Source organism: Panthera uncia, chromosome D4 (assembly GCF_023721935.1).
Source record: "Panthera uncia isolate 11264 chromosome D4, Puncia_PCG_1.0, whole genome shotgun sequence".
In the NCBI taxonomy this organism is placed as follows: Eukaryota; Metazoa; Chordata; class Mammalia; order Carnivora; family Felidae; genus Panthera; species Panthera uncia.
In genome coordinates, this window is record NC_064807.1 from 30,162,030 (window position 1) to 30,181,178 (window position 19,149).

Genomic DNA, 19,149 nt, shown 5'->3' on the forward strand with positions numbered 1-19,149 from the left:
AAAGTTCTGGGTATTGAGCCCCATTGATTATGGGAACTCATGAAATTCATCCTTTCTGGTTTTCAAAGCCAAATTCTAGGAGATTCATCTTCTGTGTGCAGATTCCCCATGCCTGGAGTGCTGAGAATGAGGGTCTTGTTCTCTCCCCTTTCTGAGCCCATGTTGTCCCTCCCTCAGACAGTCCTGCAAGTCCATTTAGCTCCCAACCATATCTCTGCTCTTGCTATCCTCCTTGATGTGGCCTCTTTTCTACATTTGGCTGTGGAGAGTCAGTTCTGCCAGTCTTTGGATTATTCTCTGGTTATTTACACTGATGTGGGTGTTATCTAGTTGTATCCATAGGATGAGGTGAGCTTACGATCCTCCTACTCCTCCACTTTCCTGAGAAGCCTACAACTATAAATTTAACTCAGCACTGCTTTGTATTTGTTAATTTCCCTGTGATTTCTTCTTTGACCCACTATTTCGTTAAGAGTGTCGTTTAAGCATAGGAACTGGTGGACATGGTGGTGGCCTTGGGTATTGTGCCTGATGTGCTGGTGGTCTCTGAAATACATTTTGGTGGTCATACTTGTGTGCACTGGCTGATTGTTGTGCAGCTGGCAGCATGTCTGTGAGTGAGATCTTCGTGGAGCTGCAGGGCTTTTTGGCTGCCAAGCAGGACATCTAAGAGGAAATCTGAAAAGTTGTACAAAGTTTATAACAAACAGCTTGAGTGATTTTAACTCTACTGCAGGGGGTCCAGCAGGGTCCTGGTTTTCAGGATATTCCAAAGAGGTGTTTGAAAGCTTGAGAACACTTTGGTACAGTAAAAACACATGTAATGTCTTCAGAGACCAAGTTCTCTGCTGAACAGTATTACGGATTTCATGAGCACTGGGGGTTTGTGCTGCAGCTTTTGGTCTTCTTGGTAACATTTGTTGTGTATTTGGAATCAGAAACACTAGTGACTCCAGAAGTGGTTACTGAAGTTCTTGGCATTGAGCCATATTGGGAGAAAGGATTTCATCTGGATGTAGAAGATCATCTTTCAGGAGTTCTAATTCTTGCCAGTGAATTTTCAAGGCTCTCTGTCAACAGTGTGACTGTTGGAGGCTACTCCCAGATCCTCCACATCTACACTTTCATCAATGAACTGAATTCTAGCTTCTGCCTTCCCAACCTGAAAAACGACTCCCTGAGGAATTGCTGTGATGGCTTCAAGTATGATCTGAAAAAAGTAGAGGAGGTGGTCTATGATCTCACCATCCAGGGCTTCAGTAAGGAGAGAGCAGTGGCTTATGCAGAGAAAATAGGTGGCCATCTATGCGCCTGGCCCTGCTGACTTCAGTGGTTGCCAGTGAGTGTGAGCACAGTGTCTCTCAAGGTAGTTAGGATTGTCCTGTTGCTAAATACCATGCTTTATTTTCTTAACCAGTGTGTGGTGTAATTATCAAAATTGAAACGATTTTGGGGGGGTAAAAATATAACCTTCACAAGGACAGATTTTCTTTATTGTTTTAGTGAATTTGCTCTGTAATTCAGTGTATTTCAGTTTTGTCAAAAAGTGTAAATGTCAGTCTCTTTGTGAAGTCCTTTTCTTGCTTACCCTGATGCTGTTGATATACTGACTGGGACGTTTCTTGTCTTCTGGTTTTTTTTTGTTTTTGTTTTGTTTTTTGTTTTTAAAGAGTGTTGTGTTGTCTAATTTCCATTTATTGGTGAATTTTAAAGTTTTCTTTGTTTTCTTTTTTCTAGGTTTGTGATGAGAAGAGTTGTTTTTTTTTTTTATAATTTCAGTCTTTTATTGTTTTAAATTTTTTTTTAACGTTTATTTATTTTTGAGACAGAGACAGAGCATGAATGGGGGAGGGTCAGAGAGAGGGAGACACAGAATCGGAAACAGGCTCCAGGCTCTGAGCTGTCAGTACAGAGCCTGACGCGGGGCTCAAACTCACGGACCACGAAATCATGACCTGAGATGAAGTCGGCCACTTAACCTACTGAGCTACCCAGGCGCCCCCCCATTCTTTTAAAATTTATTAAGATTTGTTTTGTGTTCTAACATATAATCTGCCCTGGACAATGACCCACATGCACTTGAGAAAAATATATACTCTGCTGTTACTTGGTGGTGTGTTCTTTATACATCTGTTAAGTTTAATTAGTTTGCAGGTTGTTCAAATAATCTTTTCCTTATTAATCTTTTGACTGGTTGTTCTATTCATTACTGATTATGTGTATTGACGTCTCCAACTGTAATTGTAGAATTATCTATTTCCCCTTTCAATTCTGTCAATTTTTTCATAAATTTTGGAGGTCTGGTGTTCAGTGCATGTATATTAGTGATTGTTATTTATTTCAGTGAATAAATTCTTTAATCAATAAAATATCACCTTTATTTGTCTCTTGTGACAGTTTCTGATGTAAAGTCTATTTTATCTGATAATAGTATAGGCATCCAAGCTGTCTTTTGGTTACTATTGGTATAGGACATCTTTTTCTATCCCTTCACTTTTGTTGAAATAGATCCAAAGTATGTCATTTGTAAGCAGCATATTCCTGGATCATTTTAAAATTCATTCTGCTAACCACTACCCACTTGAGAGTTTAATCTATTTACACTGAAAGTAATTACTGATAAACAAGGGCTTACCTGTGATATTTTGTTATTTCCTTCTGTAGTCTTACAGCTTTTTTGCTCCTCATATCTTCCATTATGTCCTTCATTTGTGTTTACTTGATTTTTGTAGTGATACACTTTGAACCCATTTTCATTTCATTTTGTGTATATTTTATAGATATTTTTATTGTGGTTACCATAGATGTTATATATAATATGTTGAAGTTGGAGCAATCTAATTTTAATTGATGCCAACTTAACTTCAATCGCATACAAAAATTCTACTCCCAAATAGCTCCATTCCTCTTCTTTATGTTACTGATATCAGAAATTACATCTTTATACATTATGTGTATAATAACATAGACTTATAATTATTTTTTATGTATATGTCTCTTAAAATCAGTAGAAAAAAGTTAAAAACCAAAATTACAATAACATTGGTGTATGTACTTGCCCACATGTTTACTTTAACTAAAGATCTTTATTTCTTCATGTGGCTTCCAATTACTGTCTGGCATTCTTTCATTTCAACCTGAAGGACTTCCTTTAGTATTTCTAAAAGGGCATGTGTAGTAGTAATGACTGCCCTCAGCTTTTGTTTATCTGGGTCTTAATTTCTGCCTTGTTTTTCAGTAAATGTCTTGCTGGATTTGGAATTTCAGGCTGGACATTTTTTTTCTTTTAGCACCCTAAATATACAATCCTATTGTCTTCTGGTTTCCAAGGTTTCTTATTAGAAATTACCTGATAATTTCCTTGAAGATCCCTTATAAGTAATTGTAGTGTAAGTGCCTGACATTAGCTTTTTTGATTATAGTGTAAAAGGCTGATATTAAGCTTTGATTGTTGAAGACATCCATTTCCCATCTTGAATAAACATACTGCCGCCAGTATGACAGAACTACTGGCTAAACAACTAAATAAGGAGTCAAGCCTCCTCCACCCATCGAGTTCCCCTTTCAGAAAGCCTTGTTTTTTCAAAGCTCCCTGACAGTTGTTTCTGAGGTGCAGCTTATAATCATATAAGAGTTGCCAGGGCTGGTCCCACTACAACATTGGCTCCAGCTGGGAAGTGTCACAAGCAGCATGGGCCCAAGGGATTCCTAGCTGCTGTCATTATTGATAGGCTGAGACTATCAATGAAGCAGTAATGAATTGTTTCTTTCTTGCTGCTCTGAAGATTCTTTTTGTCTTTGTCTTTTGGTAATTTGATTATACTGTGTCCCAAGTTGAGTTTCTTTGAGTTTATCCAACTTGGAGTTTGTTCACCTTGTTGTAGATATGTATCTTTCAGCAAATTTGAGGAAATTTCAGCCATTATTTCTTAAAATAATCTTTCTATTTCTCTCTCTTCTCCTGGGATCACCATATTATGTGTGATTTTTTTGTTGTTGTTGTTGAAAATTATTTGTTTGACTATTATAACATGGTAACTCTGGAATTCAGATTCTCCCCATTCTTTAGGGTTTGGTGTTTAGTTTTTTGATTGTCAAAGACTGTCGTACTCCATTTTTTGAGACTTTTCATCTATTTTTGCAAAAACTGCTTTTTGCTCTGTGTGGTAACTGAAGTCTCTATTCCTTTAGCTCATGTTTAGCTAATGTTTTAACAAAGATTTCCTTGAATACCAAGAACTCCCCTTGGGCTTTGCAAATTGACCTTATGTTAGAGTAGTCCTTTAGCACTTAGCTAAGTTTGTCCTGAGCCTAGGAATCAACCCAAGGTGAAAGCTTCAAGTCTTCTTAGGTCTTTCTGGGCATGCATGTGGCTTTCTAAATTCCTTTGTATACATGGCTGCTTCCGAATGTTCTAATTTCTTAAACAGTCTCACCTCAGCTTCTCCAGACCTCAAATGGCCTATTATATATTTTCACTTGTAATCTCTCGCCCCAGACATCTGTGAATCTTATAGGCATTAAGAGCAGCTCCCACCATGTATCTGCCCAGCTTCCAAGTTATATGTAACAGACATGTGCCTTGCATCTCCCAGTTTAAAACAGGTACACACAACTTTCAAGAAAGGTCTGCTTTGTTCCCAGCTCAAGGAAGGGAACTGGAAACTGAACTGCTGCTGCTTCAACACCAAAATCACTGTCATGACTGCAAGGGGAAGGAATGAGTACAAGTGTCACAAAACTTTCCTATTAGTTTGGAGATGTTTTTTCTTGATCAGATGTTTGCCTGATTGCTATAAACCTTTGACTTTTTCCACAGCTATGACAAAGTTGGTTCAGACAGGTTCCTCACCTCCCCCCCCAGTAGTTCTATGGGAGAAACAAGTGCTTGGAGCCTCCTACTCCACAGTTGTGCTTACATATCTGAATAGATTTTTCATTTCATTTCATTTCATTTCATTTAAAGATTTTTAAATGATCAGATTTTAGTTTTGTTTACATTATTTTCAATTTCTAATTTTACTGAACTGTGATATTTGTATTTTGTGGAGTTTATTGAAAGTTTTTTTTTGGTTCTAATATACTTTTATATTTTCTGAATGTACTGTCAACATTGGTTAATTATTTTTAGAGCACACAGTTTAAAAGACGCATCTAGATATTTATTAGGTTCACTTTTTAAATATTCTATGTATATATTTTAGAGCAGAGTTTCTCAAATTTGTCACTATTAACATTTTGGACCAGATGATTCTTGGTTGTGTGCATGTATGATGGAGGTAGTTGTGGTTGTCCTGTGCTTTATAAGATATTTAGCAGCATCCCTAGTTTCTACATGAAATAGTAGTAGTATCATCTCTCAGTTGTGACAACCAAAAATGTCTCCAGAGATTGCTAAATGTCCTGTGGTGGGCAAAATCACCTTCTGTTGAGCACCATTGTTCTAGAGTATGGATTAGCAAAAAGTTTTTCTGTAAAAGGCCAGACAATAAATATTTCAGACTTTGTAGGCCATGTGATCCCTGTCATTAGACAACTATGCCTTTGTAGTATAAAGGCAGTAGCTGACAATACATAAAAGAACTGAAATGGCTGAGTTCCAAAATCTTAATTTATAAAAACAGGTATCAGGTTGAATTAGGCTCAAGGCCTGTAGTTATTGCACTGTATTGCCAACCTTTGTATTGTATTGTTTGTATTGTATTGTACTGTATTGCCAGCCTTTGTTCCAGAACTTCAATTGCTCTCTACTACATTTGGTATAAAATCTGGGAGTATATTAAGGTATACTATACCTAATTTGTTTCCCTTTATCCTTATATCTCTTACAATTTTTTTATGGATCCTGATAACTTATTTGATACACAGATATTTAAAACTTTTACTATCCCTTGAAACTCGTCTTTTAAAAACATCATTTGAGTGCTGGTTTTCTGATTTAATATTGTTTTGTTTGAATTCAACATGTGGCAGCTAGGTAAATAAACCCTGAATTATTTGTACATTTATTGGCTTACTAATGTATTATTTTATATTTCAGTCTGCATTATTTTTGGATATCTTTTTTTTTTACAATCTGATAGCACTTAATAGGTAACTTTATATTAGTTGATGTGGCAGATAAATTTGTTGTACTTTATGCTGAATTATACTGTAAAAAAGTAAAAGAAAAAAATATTTTTAGTAATAGTTCTGTTCTCATTGTTCCATTGATTTTTCTTCTATAATTACAAAATATTGTGTTCTGCTCTACTAAGTACCTTTATAATTATAAACTTTTGTATTTTATGAATCTTCTATTTCCATAGTATCTAATAATTCCATATTATAGAACCAATGATAAAATTAATGGTTTTTTTTCTTTCTAACCATCCTTTAATCCCTATTTTAGTGCCTTTTAAAATGTTTCTCAGTTTTTATCATTTTACTATTAAATACAAATCTATAACTTGATTTGTCAGTTGTAAATGATATAATTGGGCTTCTAGCTTCTAAAGATGAAAGAATCAATATGTTTACATTGCATTGGTTATGTTACACTTTCACCTTCCATAGTATGCTGGATCCATTCTTTGTTAATTTCCAAAGATAAAAACCTCTAAAAATCCCCATCTGTAACTGATCACTTTGGATTTAATTTTCCCTGGATACCTTCTGCTAGTACTCAATAACTCACCTGTCTGGCTCCTATTTAGAGATTCTTCCTCTAATAACCATGGATTTTCTCCTTCCTCCAACTTGAAGATCACATATGTTTTTCTAATACTGTACTCTATAAATGGAAAATAATTTAGGATTTAGATCAGCTGCATGTGCTTCAATACTTCTGAATGTAAAGGAAGCTATAGCTTAAGAGCTGCACACTGATGGGATTCATCTGAGGTGCTCATTTTTGAGGAGATGACAAAAGAATGAATCTCCTTAGATCCCTGAATCTCAGGACAAAATAATATTAACTTCTAAAAAGGGCCCAGGTGCTTTGGGTTTTATAAAAGGGACCACATAGGGATTTCACTTTACCTCCTCATGTCAAACAAAGTAGAGAACCATACAAAATTGGACAATAGGCAGTGCAAAATCAGACAATGACAGGGAACTCTTAGGAAAAAGGAAACAACGTGGGTGAACCCTATTTTGGCCAGAGTTTGGAAAATTTCTATGGCACAGCATAACAAAGGAACCTCCCCAACCCCGCCCCGCCTACCGCGCCTCCAAAAAAAAGCCTGACAGTCTCAATAAGTTGAGGAGACAATGTTAGGAGTTTAGAATGCTAAGGCAACTAGAACTTGCCAGACAAAACACTGGAGAGGAAAGAGCTGTACTAAGTGAGAGCCATGAGATCTGCAGAAAGGTCTCTGTGAATCTTTGGCTGAGTATGGATTTGTGCTTGCATGTAAGAAGTGCATTCAAGGTTAGGGAAAGAACTGCTGGGAAGGTGTAGAGTGGAAAATACAGAAAAAAGAAGTTTTTTATCCCACCAGCCAGAGTGGAAAGGTTTCTTAATTAATGGAGGATACGTAGAATAACCTGAAGGCTACAGGAACAAAATTGGTACTGGAACAAAATTAGCCCTAAACCAGAAGGTGTTCTGAATCCTACAGAACAAAGCTTAATAGCAGACCTTGAGAGGATCAAACTAATTCCAAACAACATAGCTTTATTCCATAGAAAGCCCCAAAACATTTTAAAATACCAAAAAATATAGCACCCAATAATGTAAAATCCATAACAACTAGAATCTAATAAAAAAAATTACAAAGCATGCAAAGAAGGCACATATGACCCTTAACCAGGAGAAAAGTTAATTAGTAGAAACAGAACAGGATATGACACATATGATAAAAGTAGCAATCATGAAAAACAGGATTGCATTCTTGAGGCAATGACGTGGCAAGGTCTGCTCATCCACCAGGATGCGCATGTGTCTGTACAGGGTCCTTTGAGCAGGGCCCAGATGCTTCCACTCCTCCTCAGTGAACTCCACAGTCACATCCTTGAATGATGGTGCTGCCTGTAACAGCACATTTCTGATCAATTTGGAGTGTTTAGAAACTGGTGACATGACCTCTGAAAACTCTTATATAATGTTTACTGTTAACAGTTTAAAACAAAATATAAAATAAATAAAATTATAAAATGTTATTAAAAACCTAACTCTGTCTTATACTCTGAGGCATCACACAATTAGTATCAATGTTATTATCATGTCCTAATTCATCTGTATATATTTCAAAATATGTACATATGCTACCAGTTAATATTACTACTGATAAAACTTAAATAGTGCCTTAAAATTTTTTTAAATATTTATTTATTTTTGAGAGAGAGAGAGGAAGGGAGGAGCAGAGAGAGGGAGACACAGAATCTGAAGCAGGCTCCAGGCTCCAAGCTGTCAGTACTGAGCCTGACACGAGGCTCGAACCCATGAACCATGAGATCATGAACTGAGCTGAAGTTGGACGCTTAATCAACTGAGCCACCCATGTGCCCCAAACTTAGTACCTTCTTAAAGATAAAGTCATTATAAATAGGCTTCCCATAATCATTTCCTGTATACCAGTGACTCACTAGGGTACACACATCCTCACTCTGGGTCCTCTGCTAGGGTAATGGGGAATCAATAAAGAGATCCATTTAAACCCTGGAGGTAGTACTCAGAACCAGACTTGTATTTCAGAGGCACATATTTATATTCAATTGATTCCCAACAGAGGTAACCAAGGCAATCCAACAGAGAAAGTATATACTTCTCAACAAATGGTGCTATAACTTTCAAACTTATAAAAGGAAAAAAAAAGTGACAGGCTTGTGACCATATTAGTTAGGCAAATATTTCTTAGATAAGACACACAAAAAAGTATAAGTTACTGTTATGGGCTGAACTGTGTCTCCCATGTATGTTGAAGCCTTAACCCCTAATGTGGCTGTATTTGGAGATAGGGCCAGACCATAAGGAGGTAATTAAGGTTAAATGAGGTAATAAAGGCGGGGTCCTGATCTGATAGAATTGATGTCCTTAGAGGAAGAGGTAGAGGCACCTGAGAACACTCTCGTTCTGTGTGTGTGCACAGATAAAAGGCCATGTGAGGACACAGAAGGTGGCCCTCTGCAAGCCAGGAAGAGAGATTGCACCAGAAACCAATAGTGATCACATCTTGCTCTTGGACTTATGTTGTTGAATCTACCTGGTCTGTGGTATTTTTTATGGCAGTCCAAATAGATTAATACACCCATGAAATAAAAGCATTGAAAATTATGAAAATTGATAAATTTAAACCTCTGCTCTTTTTTTCTTTAAGATTTTATTTAATTTCCAGTTAGCTAACCTATAGTATAATATTAGTTTCAGGTGTACAAATCAGTTATTCAATATTTACATGCAACACCCAGTGCTCATCACAAGTGTACTTCTTAACACCATCGCCTATTTAACCTGTTTCCCACATACCTCCCCTCCGGTAACCATCAGTTTGTTCTGTATAGTTGAGTATGGTTCTTGGTTTGCCTCCCTCTTTCTTTTCCTTTCCCTATGATCACTTGTTTTGTTTCTTAAATTCTACATATGAGTGAAATCATATGATACTTGTCTTTCTCTGACTGACTTATTTCGCTTAGCATAATACTCTGTAGCTCCATCCACATTGTTGCAAATGGCAAGATTTCATTCTTTTTTATGGCTGAGTGATATTCCATTATATATATATATATATATATATATATATATATATATATATAAACTCATCTGCCATCCATTCATGTGTCAATGGATGCTTGGCCTATTTCCATAATTTGGCTATTGTCGATAATGCTGCTACAAACATTGGGGTGCATGTGTCCTTTTGAAGTAGTACTTTTGTATTCTCTGGGTGAATACCAGTAACGCAATTTCTGGGTCAAAGAGTTCTATTTTTAACTTTTGGAGGAAACTCTACACCATTTTTCAGAACGCTGCACCAGTTGGCATTCTCAACAGTGTAGAAGGGTTCCCCTTTCCCCATATCTTCACCAGCATCTGTTGTTTCTTATTGATTTTAGCCATTGTGACAGGTGTGAGGTCATACTGTAGTTTTGATTTGTATTTCCCAGATGATGAGTGATGTTGAGAATCTTTTCATGTGTCTGTTAGCCATCTGGATATCTTCTTTGGAAAAATGTCTATTCATCTCTTCTGCCCATTTTTTAACTGTATTATTTGTTTTTTAGCTGTTGAGTTAAGTTCTTTATATATTTTGTATGCTAACCTTTTATCAGATATGCTGTTTGCAAATATCTTCTTCCATTCCAAAGGTTGCTTTTTAGTTTTGTTGATTGTTTCCTTTGCTGTGCAGAAGCTTTTATTTTGATGAACTCCCAATAGTTTATTTTTCCTTTTGTTTCCCTTGCCTCAGGAGACATATCTAGAAAGAAGTTACTGTGGCTGATGACAAGGGTTACTGCATGTGTTCTCCTCTGGTATTTTAATGGTTTCCTGTCTCACATTTAGGTCTTTCATCCATTTTGAATTTGTTTTTGTGTATAGTCTAAGACAGTACTCCAGTTCCATTCTTTTGCATGTTGCTGTCCAGTTTTCCCAACACCGTATGTTAAAGAGACTGTCTTTTCCCCATTGGATAGTCTTTCCTGTTTTGTGTAACATTAATTGACCTTATAGGTGTGGGTTCATTTCTGGGTTTTCTATTCTGTTCCATTGATCTGTGTCTATTTTTGTGCCAGTACCATACTGTTTTGATCACTACAGCTTTGTAACATAACTTGAAATCTGTAATTGTGATGCCTTCAGTTTTTTCTTTTCAAGATTGTTTTGGCTATTTGGGGTCTTTTGCAGTTCCATACAAATCTTAGGATTGTTCTACATCGGTGAAAAATGATGTTGGTATTTTGATAGGGATTGCATTGCATGTATAGAATGCCTTGTGTAGTATAGACATTTTAACAATATTTGTTCTTCCAATCCATGAGCGTGAAATGTCTTTCCATTTCTTTGTGTCTTCTTCAATTTCTTTCATCAGTGTTTTATAGTTTCCAGAGTACAGGTCCTTCACCTCTGTGGTTAGGTTTATTAGTAGCTATCTCATGGTTTTTGGTGCAATTGTAAAAGGGATGAAGTCCTTAATTTCTCTTTCGGCTGCTTCATTATTGGTGTATAGAAATGCATCATATTTCTTTATGTTGATTTTGTATCCTGAGACTTTACTGAATTCATGTATCAGTTCTCATAATTTTTTGGTGGAGTCTTTCAGGTTTTTTATATAGAGTATCATGTCATCTGCAAATAAACTTTTACTTCTTCCTTGCTGATTTAGATGCCTTTTATTTATTTGTGTTGTCTGATGGCTATAGCTAGGACTTTTGTATTATGTTAAGTAACAGTGGTGAGAGAGGACATCCCTATCTTGTTCCTGACCATAGAGGAAAAGCTACCAGTTGTTCCCCATTGATTATTATATTAGCTGTGCATTTTTTGTATATGGCTCCCTTATTATGTTGAGGTATGTTCCCTCGAAACCAACTTTGTTGAGGGTTTTTATCATGAATAGATGTTTGTACTTTGTCAAATGCTTTTTCTGCATCTATTGAAAGGATCATATGGTTCTTATTCTTTCTTGTATTATTGTGGTGTATCATGCTCATTGATTTGTGACTATTGAACCACCTTTGAATTTTGGGACTAAATCCCACTTGAACATGGTGAGTGAATCTTGGATTTGATTTGCTGGCATTTTGCTGAGAATTTTTACATCTATGTTCATTAGGGATATTGGCCTGTAGTTCTCTTTTTTAGTGGAGTCTTTATCTGATTTTGGTATCAGGGTAATGCTGACCTCATAGAATGAGGTTGGAAGTTTTCCTTCCTTTTCTATTTTTTTGGAATAGTTTGAGAAGAATAGGCATTAACTCTTTTTAAAATGTTTGGTAGAATTCCCCTGTGAGGCCAGGGTTTTTGTTTGTTGGGAGATTTGTGTTACTGATTCAATGTCTTTGCTGGTTATCGGTCTATTCAAGTTTTCTATTTCTTCCTGTTTCAGTTTTGGAAGTTTATATGTTTCTAGGGATTTATCCATTTATTCCAGCTTGTTCAATTTTTTGGCATATAGTTTTTCATAATATTCTTATATTATTTATATTTTTATCCTGTTCATTGTTATTTCTCCTCTCTCATTTGTGATTTTATTTATTTGGGTCCTTTCTCTTTCCTTTTTCATAAGCCTGGCAAGGGGTTTATCAATTTTATTAATTTTTTCAAAGAACCAGCTTATGGTTTCATTGATCTGTTCTACTGTTTTTTGTTTGTTGCTATATCATTTATTTCTGCTCTAATCTTTATTATTCCCTTCCTTCTGTTGGCTTTCAGCTTCATTTGTTGAGGTTGTTGTTGTTCTTTTTTTGGGGGGGGTTCCTTCAGGTTTAAGGTTAGTTTATTTGAGGTTTTTCTTGTTCCTTAAAGTAAAAACCTCTGCTTTTTGAAAAATACTATTAAGAATATGAAAAAACACAGGCTGAGGGAAAGTATCTACAAATCATTTATCTTTGGAAAAACTTTTGTAGCATATATACAACTCTTGAAATCAGTAAGAAACAACTTTTTAAGATGAGGAAAAGATCAAATAGGCACTTCATCAAAAAGGAACAGATGACAAACAAAAACATACTCATTATTATACATTAGAAAAATCAAATTAAAACTAAAATGTAATACCATTACAAAGCAATATGATGGCTCAAATAGAAAAACCTGACATCATTAAATTCAGATGAAGATGCAGAGCAACTAGACCCCTCACATCTTGCTGATGGAAATGAAAAATGGTACGGCCACTTTGAAAAAGTATGACAGCTCCTTATTATGCCAAACATACACTTCTTATGAGATCCAACAATGTCATTCACTCCTTGGCATTCACCCAAGAGAGTGAAGACATATGTCCACACATAGAAACCTGTATATAAATGTTCATGGCTGAAAATTATCCAAATATGCATCAGTTGGTGAATGGATAAACAAACTGTGAACCGCCACATAAAAGATCACTACTCTTCATTAAACATAAATGAACTGAAACATGGACCTGACACCAAATAATGGCACTTTGATTTTCAGATCTGTCATATAGGTGACTCTGGACAATTGACTGACATTCTCGGATCTTTAAAGGTTCTTTAAAGTTTTCAATAAGTTAGAGGTAGATGAGCATGGAAACTCTTCATGAATCACCATGTGAGGTGATGGACACATGTGACAGCAGCATCTGTAAAGCATGGGGCCATTTAGGAAAAGTGAAGGCAGACTTTCTTTCCTCTTCCTGGTTAAGGGTACCCACAGACCTCGTTCTCACAAGCTTTCCAACAAAGTGGCCTTTCCTGAGCAACCTACCCCTTGGTCACCTTGCTCTTCTCAAAGCTGGCCCACACTTCCCACTGTCACACAATGTTGTGACTTCTGAATGTGGTGGCATCACCAAGTCTGTCTCATTCTTTTTTTTAATTTTATTTTTAATTTTTAAAAATTTACATCCAAATTAGTTAGCATATAGTGAATCAATGATTTCAGGAGTAGATTCCTTAATGTCCCTTACCCATTTAGCCCATCCCCCCTCCCACAACCCCTCCAGCAACCCTCAGTTTGTTCTCCATATTTATGAGTCTCTTCTGTTTTGTCCCCCTCCCTGTTTTTATATTGTTTTTGTTTCCCTTCCCTTATGTTCATCTGTTTTGTCTCTTAAAGTCCTCATATGAGTGAAGTCATGTGATTTTTGTCTTTCTCTGACTGACTGATTTCACTTAGCGTACTACCCTCCAGTTCCATCCATGTAGTTGCAAATGGCAAGATTTCATTCTTTTTGATTGCCAAGTAATACTCCATTGTATATATATATACCGCCTCTTCTTTATTCATTCATCCGAGGGACATTTGGGCTCTTTCCATACTTTGGCTATTGTTGATAGTGCTGTTATAAACATGGGCGTGCATATGTCCCTTAGAAACATCACACCTGTATCCCTTGGATAAATGCCTAGTAGTGCAATTGCTAGGTCGTAGGGTATTTTTAATTTTTTGAGGAACCTCCATACTGTTTTCCAGAGTGGCTGCACCAGCTTGCATTCCAGTCTCTCTCATTCTTGACAGGGGGATCAAGAAATGCTTCTGGCTGTGCAGACCTTTGTGGGTTCTCCTGTCTCTACTCTGAAATTCTGGATTGAAGTCTAAGGTGAAGGGGTGCTCTCTTCCAGGGAAGATTCTTATTACCAGAGTCCCTTGCTTCCTGCTTCTTAAAAGCTGCTTTGCTCTAAAATGAATTTCCTAGGAGCCCCAGCTCCTGAGCCCGAGGAACTAATTTTAAGGCCACAAAGTGGAGCCTCTTGGAATTCACTATAATCTCAGACTGAAAATACAGACTGCCAGTGCATCGGGGGCTAGAAGGCTCTGTCTGACTCAAGGGATCTGAGGAGACACCAGAAATCCTAGAACACATTTGAGGCATGGTAGATTCTATCTTACATTCACTTCCCATTATATCTCTGGGGATTTAGGGACAGGTCACTCTGCTAAGTGCTCTGAAGGCTGCAGTGCTGTTTTTAGGCAGGTGTTACATTTACACAAAGCCTGAGGTTAGAAGTAAAGCACACCTGCCCTTGAATCCAAACTCCCTCCCTGCTACCTTCTGACCTGGGCACATTCACTCCACCAACCTGAGCCTTGGTTGTTATTTTTAATGCAAATGATTATACCCATCTCACAGAATGGTTAGAATGGTTGTGAGGTTTACATAAACTACCCAATTAAAAGGAACAAAATGTCTTCTAAATATAAAACAACAGTTGTCACTTACTCAGGGCTTAGTACCCTGAACCAGCCTATTTGATTTACAACTTAGACTTACGTTTCAAAACAACGCCATGAGACAGTTATTAATACTTTCATTGTCAGTTGAGATACTTCTTATCCAGGTTCCTTTTCTAGTCCCTGCTTACAGGTGACAGCTGGAATTTACCCCTCCCCCCCCCCCAACCTCGGTCTTTCTGGCTCCAGAGCTTGGGTACCACCGCAGACCCACCTCTGGTGCTCTTTGGCACGCTCACAGTCTACAATATAAATACTTTTTACCTTCCTGCCATCAACAGGGGCTTTTCTCTGTTTGTGCTGCAGGTGGGGCCGGGCACCGATTCCCGCAGATCCCAGCGTGCACCGAACACCTGTTCCTGACGTGGGCTCAGTCTCAACTGCATCCGGAAGCCTGACCTGGAGGTTGAGCCCAAGGGTGGGGGTAGGAGTGAGGGGGATGGTCCTTAAGACTTCCTGCTCCCGCAGTCTGGGTCACAAGCCCACTCTACTCAGTGTTTCCAGGCAGCACAGAGTCTCCACCCCCGCCTTCCATTCCAGATATGTACAACCAAGGCCTAGGCAGCACCTCCCCACCAGGGCAGAGAGTGCAGAAGCAGGAAGGCAGAGCAGGGCCTGCACGCGCGGGGGTGTGGCACAGACGGTTCGTGCACAGACTTGCACGATGAGCCAGCCAGATTCAAGATCACATTTGCCATAAACCTCCACGCCTTGACGTTACTTTGCAGTTTCTTATTAGACGGTTGGAAAATGTCTTTGATAGTGTCTCCTACCCAGGATCGCTCAGAGCCTCCAGGTGTAGAGGTTAAATTTGAACATTAAAGCGAAATGCAATGTGTGGTCCCCCATCAAACCCCAAACGGAAAAGCAACTATCGCCAAGGACGTCGGGAACAATTTGAGAAATTTGAATGTGGACTGGCAATAAGGAATATTAAGGAACATTACAGTTAACTGTTAAGTGGAATTATATTGGAAAATGTATTGATTTTATAAAGGTATGCATAGCGCCGCACTTAGCACTGAAATTAACTTTGTTAATTCGCTTTACGAAATTTCAGCAAAAACTAACAGCAAATATGGCAAAAGTTTAAGTAAGGTTTCTTAAATCAATGGCATGGCTGGCTATATATGTTCATTTTACCATTTTCTACTTATCTTTTTCAAATTTTTGTAATACAAAGAAAAAATAGGGATTCTCTCTCCATCTTGCTTTTAAAAGCAAGCTGCTCAGAGAAGTAAAGATACAAATATCTGTTGAGAATAAGGTTGAGAAATGTAAATACAGACACTTGAATATGGCGCACAACAACAGTAGTATAAAAGAAAGTGTGACCAATAGAGTTTATCCCAGGAAAGGAGAAAAAAAAAAAAGCAAATTTCAAGAAGACATAATATACGAAAGAACACACAATGGAAAATAATAAAATGGTTATCAAGCAAATCACACATTTGCCCGAGAAGATCCTGCTTAAACCTTATAATGCGCATTTTGTTGATTTTTAAAAAAAACAAATTATGGCCACACAGTCATAATATTATAAGAACATCTTTTTTACTGTTTCTCTCGTTCTTCCTTCCTTTCTTTTTTTTTTTTAAGTTGGCTTCACGCCCAGCGCCGAGCAAAACTGCGGGCTTGAACTCACGACCCTGAGACGAAGACCTGAACTGAGATCAGGAGTCCCACACCTAACCGACTCAGCCACTCAGGCGCCCCTATGACAATGATTTTTTTAAAACTGGACCCTACTTATAAGATGGGGGGGAAAAGGTATACAGTCATCAACAAGTTAGTTGCAATCTATATGAACACACGCGGAAAGCTTTACTCTTTCTAGGAAACTCTCGTTTCTCCCTCCCCCCCTTAGAACCCTGCCCCTGGGGCGCGCCGTTCTTAGCCTCTCCCAAGCCCACTGAGGGGTGTGTGGACTCGGAGGCTCTAGACTTGCGGAGCGGGTGGTGGGCGGAGCTCAGCAGGTGGTGACGCGCTCTTTCAGGGGCTCCCCAGCCCAGCCGCCGCCGCTTTCTCGCCTTGCCCTGCCGCCTAGTTCCGCGGAGTCTAGAGGTGGCCGGGGGGGGGGGGGGGGGGGGTGGGCCTCAGTTCTAGCTCTTCCGGGGCGGCCTGGGCGGTGCGGGTGCTGGCGCGTCCTTCCTCCCAGCGGGTGGAGTCCGGGGATGTTTTCCCGTCTAGCTCCTCCTCCCATCGCCACGTCCCGGGCCAACGTGAGAAGAATCTGGGTTTACTCCTGATGGGAAAAGAGTGTTCTCTGTTGGACAATTCCCGAGGGTCGTGGATATGTCCCCTTAATCAGACTGAGTTTTCTATCTTTGCAAAAATGGACCCTGATAATGTGTTTTTTTTTGTTTTTAGGAGGGTCAAAAGGCGTTATTTTCCATAAACGCCGTAATTGGTTCTTTAATAGTGAAATACCCTTCTTGCAGCTTTCTGGACAAAAACCTTGCACTTGTAAATGAGAAAGCTAAATGTGACAGTTTCACCCCATTTGTTTTGTAATAGGCTTTACAATTTGATATTTTATTGCCCTTAAGTTCTGTGCTGAGCAAGACTTACTTTTTAAACACTTGAGTTGCTCTTATCTTTTAAATATAAATATATTTAAGTGTTTCTTTTAAAAATGTAAATACATGCTCAATTTGATCAAAATATAGCAGTGATGATGGGCTAATGGAAGCTCCCTTCTTTCTATCTCATTTTCCAAATAAAACCAATATGAACTGAAGCTTAGCTCTAGACTTTATGCTAAAGCTAACAATGCATTTTTCAAAGGAAATGGTTACTATTTATTTACAACTTGTTTTTACACTTAAAGTTATCTTCTGATCTGGTTATTTGGTCAGGCTTTGTAGAACTATCATTCTTTTCTGTATTGTAAGGGCGTATCAGGTTTATTCAATCAATCTTTGTGATTGATGTTCAGCTTGTCTCCAAGTTTCACTATTATAAATAATACATAGCAAACATCATTGTCCCTACATCTTTTGTATATATATGTGATTATTTCTTTGGCACAAATGTCCAAATGATAGACTTACCCAGTTAAAATGTGTACTTGTTAAATATTTGATAAATGCAAATAGTCTTCAGAAAGGTTATAACAGTTTACACTGTTTCCTCACATCTATTTTAATACCAGATACCATGCATTTTTGAAAACTTATTATTAATGATGTTTAAGAAATTGCTATTCATGTTTTAATGGAAGGAAAGTGGACAAAACACATATTCACTCAACAAACATTTATTGAAAACCTGCAGTGTGACAGACATCATTCTAGATACTGGGATAATAGGCAATAAAAATTTCCACTCCTGTGTAGTTTATGATCAGGGTTGCTGTGGTCAATTAAGAAACAATGGCATACTTAAGGAGATCTAATAAAAAACACGGGCAGGGTTGATGAATTACCTGTGACTAGTGACAGTAGGGAGCCATTATCACCGCAAGAACTGCTATGGAGGCAGGAAGTATTAACTACAACCTGGCAGAAAAGAGTGCACCTAAGGGAGCTGTGACCTTACTAATAGAAACATTGTGGCCAACTCAAGTCTCAGCATAAGGAGCCAAAGGTATAAACATCCAAACTTCATTTGCTTTCCACCCTCTCATGTCTTATCCCCTAATGAGAATTAACATTCCCCTACGCTGTGCAATTCTTAGAAGCGCATCCACATAGTCTCTCCTCCAGAGCTCCTTGTTAATTTTCCAGTTATATTTCTTCTTAGCCCTGGAATACCAATCAACTCACTGAGCCATTGGTCACGAATCAATATGACTCTTAACATGTCTCCTTCTGTGCTAGCTGCAGCAGCAGATATACTAAAATTGGAACGATACAGAGAAAATTAGCATGGCCTCTGAGCAAGGATGACAAGCAAATTCGTGAAGTGTTTCAAATAAAAAAAATAACAAATGTCTCCTTCCATACAAAATGAAAAATCAAATATACCTCTCAAAACTCTGTCCATAGGGAGAATTTTTCTTTACCAGAGTCTTTCAGGGTTAACTCTGAGTGGGGCTGTAATGCAGCAGCCATTCACTTCCAGATGATGTCACCACACCTTGCAGACACATCTATAACCCAAGGAGGGTGTTTTTCCTCCTCTGGAAATGTCAAATGTTTATAGTGGACTTCCCATGGGGCTCTAAGGAGCATGAAGGATCAGGCGTTAAGGTAGTAGGAGTTAGTACCATGTGAGTGTGCACCACTTGCTTATACAGTTTGCTTGTATCTTCTGGTCTTGTAATTACCATTCCATTTAACAAAGGAATAGTCTTTCATACATCCAAT

At 37.9% G+C, this 19,149-nt stretch overlaps 2 pseudogenes; both read left to right on the plus strand.

The window, feature by feature from the left end:
• The first annotated feature begins 607 nt into the window (after window positions 1-607).
• Window positions 608-1,168, plus strand: LOC125912253 (translin-like; annotated as a pseudogene).
• A 17,492-nt stretch (window positions 1,169-18,660) lies between these two features.
• On the plus strand, window positions 18,661-18,760 carry LOC125928376 (uncharacterized; annotated as a pseudogene).
• Window positions 18,761-19,149: the final 389 nt, after the last annotated feature.